Below are 8101 nucleotides of genomic sequence, written 5' to 3'. Positions count from 1 at the left end.
TGGGTTTGAAAGAGGGAGAGAGAGATGGAGAGGGGAATTGATTTATATTATTCATTATTTTTAACTATCAAATTATTTGAATATTTATTGCTCAAATTGAGCCTAATGTTAAATATGCATCTTTATACACTACATACTGTATAGTGTATATATACTGTATAAACGGACTTATGCATCGTCCATGTCACCATCAACACACAGCAACTCCCCTTAGCTGTTCTGAACTCAGTTCAGACTACAGACTACAAACTGTGTGTTTGTGTTGGGTTTTACGACCGCATGGAACGCGATTCATCCCGTAATAAGCAAGGAGCGGATTCATCCCATAATAATCAAGGAGCCATCATGGAGTTCCCATTCTTGGTCAGCATTCTTTAACATTCTGTCCATGTTCCTGCTGCCAGCAGGTATGACGTGCTTCCATCTCGTCATCATGATGTGTGATGTGTGCCTGTTTCAGGCCTAGCTCACAAGAACACTACACACACACTACACACACACACTACACACTAGCTCACAAGAACACTACACACACACTACACACACACACTACACACTACACACACATCACACATCAGCGCTTCCATCTCGTCATCATGATGTGTGATGTGTGCCTGTGTCAGGCCTAGCTCACAAGAACACTACACACACACTACACACACACACTACACACTACACACTACACACCACACATCAGCGCTTCCATCTCGTCATCTTGATGTGTGCTGTGGCGCCTGTTTCAGGTCTACCGGTAGCGCACAAGAACACCACACACACACTACACACTACACACACACCACACACACACTACACACACACCACACATCAGCGCTTCCATCTCGTCATCTTGATGTGTGCTGTGACGCCTGTTTCAGGCCTACAGTAGCGCACAAGAACAAAACATTCAGATGGAATAAGGCCAGGTCACGTGACTAGTTATTATGTGTGTGTAACGCAGGTCTGCATTTAAATTGAGTGTGTGTAGATGCAGCTCTTCCTTTGAAGTGTTTCATCAAGGACAGTGTGTGTGGTGTGTAGTGTGTTGATGAATCACATGTGTAGTGTGTGTGTGTGGTGTGTGTGTGTGTGTGTGTGTGTGTTGATGAATCACATGTGTAGTGTGTGGTGTGTGTGTGTGTGTGTGTGTTGATGAATCACATGTGTAGTGTGTGTGTGTGTGGTGTGTGTGTGTGTGTGTGTGTTGATGAATCACATGTGTAGTGTGTGTGTGTAGTGTGTGTGTGTGTGTGTGTTGATGAATCACATGTGTAGTGTGTGTGTGTAGTGTGTGTGTGTGTGTGTGTTGATGAATCACATGTGTAGTGTGTGTGTGTGTGTGTGTTGATGAATCACATGTGTAGTGTGTGTGTGTAGTGTGTGTGTGTGTGTGTGTGTGTTGATGAATCACATGTGTAGTGTGTGTGTGTGGTGTGTGTGTGTGTGTGTGTTGATGAATCACATGTGTAGTGTGTGTGTGTGGTGTGTGTGTGTGTGTGTTGATGAATCACACTCTGTTTGCATGGAACTGGAGCTGATGACGTTGGTAGCGTTTACCAGAGTGTTCCGCATGACGGTGAGCGAGCCACTGGCCATCTGCGGAGAGATGGGAGGGGACACTACACACACACACACACCACACACACTACACACTACACACACACTACACACACACACCACACACACTACACACTACACACACACTACACACACACCACACACACACTACACACTACACACACACACCACACACACCACACACACACCACACACACACTACACACTACACACACACTACACACTACACACACACACACACTACACACTACACACACACTACACACACACTACACACACACACTACACACACCACACACACTACACACACACACTACACACACACTACACACACACACTAAACACACACCACACACGCATCACACACACTACACACACACACAGGGGACACTACACACACACACACACCACACACACTACACACTACACACACACTACACACACACACCACACACACTACACACTACACACACACTACACACACACCACACACACACTACACACTACACACACACACCACACACACACCACACACACACTACACACTACACACACACTACACACACACTACACACTACACACACACACACACACTACACACTACACACACACTACACACACACTACACACACACACTACACACACACACTACACACACACACTACACACACACTACACACACACACTAAACACACACCACACACGCATCACACACACTACACACACACCACACACACTACACACACACATTACACACCACACACACACCACACACTACACACACACATTACACACCACACACACACCACACACACACTACACACCACACACACACTACACACACACCACACACGCATCACACACACACCACACACGCATCACACACACACACACACACACTACACACACACACCACACACACTACACACACACACCACACACATTACACACCACACACACACTACACACACACACACCACACACACTACACACACACCCCACACACTACACACACACACCACACACTCACTACACACCACACTCACTACACACCACACACACACACCCTACACACTGCAAACCACACACACACACCACACACACAGCACACACGCATCACACACCCATCACACGCTGCCTCTCTCTCTGCGGGCAAGATGGGCGCATGCTGTACCGCTGCCAGGAGGCGAGAATGATCAGTCTGCAGGAGTTGCTAAGTGACCAGGAGAAACGGAGCGGAACCCCCCCCCCACACACACGTCCCCGACGAGTAATGAATCCAGGGTGTGTTGTGTTTGGCCACCCACTTTCCTCCTCCTCATAGAGATCACGGAGAAGTGTGCAAACAGACTCACGAGTGATTAAAATATCATCACACTCGAGCTGCGGACGGAACTGACCCTTGATGTAGCTGCGCTTTTACGCTGAGGACTTTTTCAAATAGTCTCACAGCCTGACAAGCTCTTACACTGATGACTTCTTCAAATAGTCTCACAGCCTGACAAGCTCTTACACTGATGACTTCTTCAAATAGTCTCACAGCCTGACAAGCTTTTACACTGATGACTTCTTCAAATAGTCTCACAGCCTGACAAGCTTTTACACTGATGACTTCTTCAAATAGTCTCACAGCCTGACAAACATTTAGACTGGCTTATATCTAAGATCTCATATCCAATGTAGGCCTTCTGCTCTTGGAAACGCTGTAAGAAGCCGCTTCTTGTCAGTGTTAACACTTGTGCGTAGATATGGCTACACAGCTTGGGACTTCATTGCCTAGTTTACCAGTAACCTCCAAATCCGTACTCTTTTTAGGATAACTAAAGAATAAGAATGTCCGATACTTTTAATCCAGAGAGAAAGGCCAGTTTGGTGCACTTGCTGGTCTGAACATGGAGTGAAATGTCCCATCCATTTCAGTATACTGTGAGGATGTTGCACTGAGAGCAGTCAGGCATTCAACGGTCAGCCATTTTGTGCCTAACCTTCCTACCTAACCTTCCCTCACGGGATCAAAAATATTTATTCTATTCTATTCTAACCAGATTGTTTCTGGACACAACACAGAACCTGTGCCACAAGACACAGTTGGCAGAACCTACTGAGTCACCGTCTGCGGAACCTACTGAGTCACAGATGGCAGAACCTACTGAGTCACAGATGGCAGAACCTACTGAGTCACAGATGGCAGAACCTACTGAGTCACCGTCAGCGGAACCGACTGAGTCACAGATGGCAGAACCTACTTGACTGGGCTCGCGTACCCCACAACATTAAAAAAGTAACACATGATGTATTCCAGGCATATTTAATAAACCTTTTTTCTACTATAAAGTTTACAAATTATTAGGGGTGGCACGGTTTTTGAAAAATGCTCCGAACCGTGCGGTTCGCATGTCACGGTTCGGAGGGTGTGTTCGTCGTACGGTCCTACGGTTCAGGCTAGTTATGGCATGTGCAATTGATTCCCATATGTGACGACGTGTTTCCCTTACGTGCGAGAGTAGGAGTATGGAGTTTTGAGTGCTGCGCGCAAGGTTTTAGAAATGGCAAGTGCGAGAGATCATCCCTAGCGTGGTCAAACTGATGCACCTGACCCTGCTCGGGTGGAAGCATGTTCTTCCGCAACTGTAGACTATGCGTGCAACTTTACCAAACAGTAGAGTAAACTCATTCTCCTTGGCCCGCTCCCGTGCGCGCTCAATGGACACCCGCCCTCGACATGCACATTAATCCAAATAGAACATTCACAATCGTGAACGCATTGTTATGTTGCTAAAATAACGACTAGTCTTCACCTCATGGATGCAGCAACGCACTTGTTTATTTTCTCCAAAACCCCACACAATTAGCGCGCACCTACGGTGGCCTTACAGTGTCAAAAGTGCAACGTAAAACAGGCATCCTAAGTAATAGAATTAGAACTGTAAAAGTATGTATGTATACTGTATTACATGAACACAACACGCAATGACGCACAGAAGACGATTAGCTAAATTACTGTTAAAAACGGTTAGCATCATTAGAAGGCTATGCTGCAGATATTTGATAAAAACTCTTGCATTCAAGTTGACTGACCATCTCAATACCAATGTTTTCAACTCCAAGGCTTAAAAGGGCCTGTCCCAAGGAGAACAAGTATTAGCTTACCTTGAAACAAAAACACATGTGGGGAAACTGAACAGTCCAACCAGTACAGTATGATGAGCTTAGCCTGCTACTTTGTTTACAATATTTTGAGGCTTCAGCCAGACAGCTGAATTTAAGAGGTGGAGTTATAATGAATAGTAGGCTATAATCTGCATAAAGTTTGCTGTTATGAATATCAGACATGTCAGTATATAGAATGTATAAATAATTACATAATGTGTGTGTGTTTCAAATAAAGACAAGCTTTACATCTTGTTAAAAAATCATTCACACTATATGAAAGGCGAGCGATGAAAAGGCGATGCAATGAAAAATATGGGTGGATATTTTGTGCTGGTGCACCATCCCTGCCAAATAAATTAAAAGATTGTTGGAATCATCAATGTCTTCCCTCTTGCTTTATCAAAATCTCAACTGAAGCTTAAAGTTTCCTCAGACAATAATGTGCTTTATGTGAAGTCAAATTCAGTTTGTGCATTATTACATGATATCTATTCTCTAAATACTCTAGCCTAATTGTGGATGATTAAGCTATATGCTGAAATATGTTTCTGGAGTGTTAAAGAGTAAAAGAAAAAATAACAACAAGAACCGTACCGAACCGAAAACCGTGACCCTAAACCGTGATACGAACCGAACCGTGTATTTTGTGAACCGTGCCACCCCTACAAATTATATCCTTTAATTTCATGTTTCCATATCATTATGACCTGATTTGAAATTATTAATCTGATTCAATTGATTACAAAAGACTTCAAAAAGTTATTTTCAAACACCTCTCTGCCATAGCCCTTCTCATCTCACATAGGCTGCCAGTTTGGGAATCTGTTCTACAACATGGGAGACAGTGAGCCGCTCTAGCATTGGGCCTGCTGCGGGGGCGCTGTTCCCACCTCTTCTGGCCCGTCATCACATGCTGACCTTTGCTCTCCTAGAAACCACTCAGAATTGTGTCAAGTACTGGCACAGACTTACAGAGGCTACAGTATTGTTTTTTTCCCCCTTCTACCGGGTTACAAACATCTATGAACTGACCACATTTCGTTTCGTAACTTGAGCCACTTGAGAAACACAACTGAGCCCTGGAACCAGGTCTTGTGAAGCTGTGTGCAAAAATATAGAAGAAAAGATGAAAAGTTTACACAATTATTTCTAAAGCTATGTCCATGTGTTTTGCCAACCTTGCCCTGTGGAGGTAACCCACACTAGTTTGGTTACTATTTAATGGTATTATAATTATTACGACTAAGACCATATTGTCTATATTGGTATTGTCATTATAATGACTAAGACCAAGATAATTCATGGTGATTCAGACAGACTGTACATCTACGCAATTTACATTGGATGAACCACATAGCTATTCCATTTCTATGGATTATTGTGGACATAATAATAATCCCAAGAGCACAAGTTTTCAAATGGTCTATAATATAATATTGCTATGCTATGCTACGTAGTTTTCAAATGGTCTATAATATAATATTGCTATGCTATGCTACGTAGTTTTCAAATGGTCTAAAATATAATATTGCTATGCTACGTAGTTTTCAAATGGTCTATAATATTGCTATGCTACGTAGTATTCAAATGGTCTATAATATAATATTGCTATGCTATGCTACGTAGTATTCAAATGGTCTATAATATAATATTGCTATGCTATGCTACGTAGTTTTCAAATAGTCTATAATATAATATTGCTATGCTACGTAGTTTTCAAATGGTCTATAATATAATATTGCTATACTATGCTATGCTACGTAGCAATATGGTGCATACAACTGATTTAGCTCATACATGTGTGTGTGTGTGTGTGTGTGTGGGGGGGGGGGGGGCCGGGGGCAGTGTTAAAGACACTCTCTCATAACTGGCTGAACGATAATGAAAAGGTTCTCAACTAGAAATGTGACAAACACGCTTGGACAAAGACCCGGCTATCTTGGAGAAAAGGTATTATCTTGGGGTCACCAAGTGTGACCTCACTGCTGAGAGATTATGTTGAGCGCATGCCAGGTAAAAGCTTCTCCAGTCATTGAATGACAAATGTAAACGGCAGTCACAGAATGGTACTTGGTGGGTTTTGCATACATAGAAGACTGACTTTACGAAAACAACCCCATGCCTAATGAGAATTATGGGATATTGTGGGTCCATTTTTATTCTCTAGGGCCTTGGGAACCTTATTAAGGTGCACGGCAACCTGAGCAATTTCAATGGAAATCTGTCAATCTCTGCCAAGACGCTAAAAGTGGGTCATGATTGGATCATTCATCAGTTCAATGAACCACAACAAACATCCAGATCTGAACACGTCTTACACACAATCAAGCTTCGGCCATCTCAGTCCCCTGATCTTAACTCCGTAGAAAAACAGAGGGGTGGGGCAACAAGGAGAATACTCAAGTGTGCACGTAGGAATCTGGACCATCAGGGGAGATTTTATTTCTAAAGACAAAAGGTCTTACATCTCTTCATTTGTATTTTCCAACTATATGGGGTGTAATAGGAGAATATTACGAGCTGTTTTGTTGTCAAAGGTGGGCGACCTGTTTTTCTTTAAAAAAAATTCCCTTCGAGGTTGTTTTTCCTCAATGTGAAAAACACCAAATACTTGAAGAGAGAGGGTAGCACTATACATGAAGACAGCCCTGTTCAAAGTAAAAAAGTCAGAAAGATCAAATGGATTCAGACATTTAAAGTTTAAAATAGTTTATTTGCTTTTTAAAATATACATCAGTTTACAAATTGAGAAAATAAAATTAGTCCAGGTATAACAGTCTATTTTTTTTTTTTTTTTTTTTAAATTTTAGATTTAAAGTTTTTTTTTTGTTGTTGTTTCTTGACAGGAAAAAAAACATGATTAATCACACAGTAGAGCAGTAAGACTATGAGACACACACACACACACACACACACACACACACACACACACACACACACACACACACAGGCCCCACAGGAGAGAGCCAGCACAGGAGGAGTCTGAACAGCGGAACAGACATCAGGTGCATGATGGGACAGAAGGGGGCGGAGTCAGGAGCAGACGCATCAGGTGCATGATGGGACAGAAGGGGGCGGGGCATAGTAGTAGACGCATCAGGTGCATGATGGGACAGAAGGGGGCGGAGTCAGGAGCAGACGCATCAGGTGCATGATGGGACAGAAGGGGGCGGGGTCAGGAGAAGACGCATCAGGTGCATGATGGGACAGAAGGGGGCGGGGTCAGGAACAGACATCAGGTGCATGATGGGACAGAAGGGGGCGGGGTCAGGAACAGACATCGGGTGCATGATGGGACAGAAGGGGGCGGGGTCAGGAGAAGACGCATCAGGTGCATGATGGGACAGAAGGGGGCGGGGTCAGGAGCAGACGC

This window comes from Sardina pilchardus, chromosome 18 (genome assembly GCF_963854185.1).
Source record: "Sardina pilchardus chromosome 18, fSarPil1.1, whole genome shotgun sequence".
Classification (NCBI taxonomy): Eukaryota; Metazoa; Chordata; class Actinopteri; order Clupeiformes; family Clupeidae; genus Sardina; species Sardina pilchardus.
The sequence above is the reverse complement of the archived record's forward strand: the minus strand, read 5'-3'. Positions refer to the sequence as shown.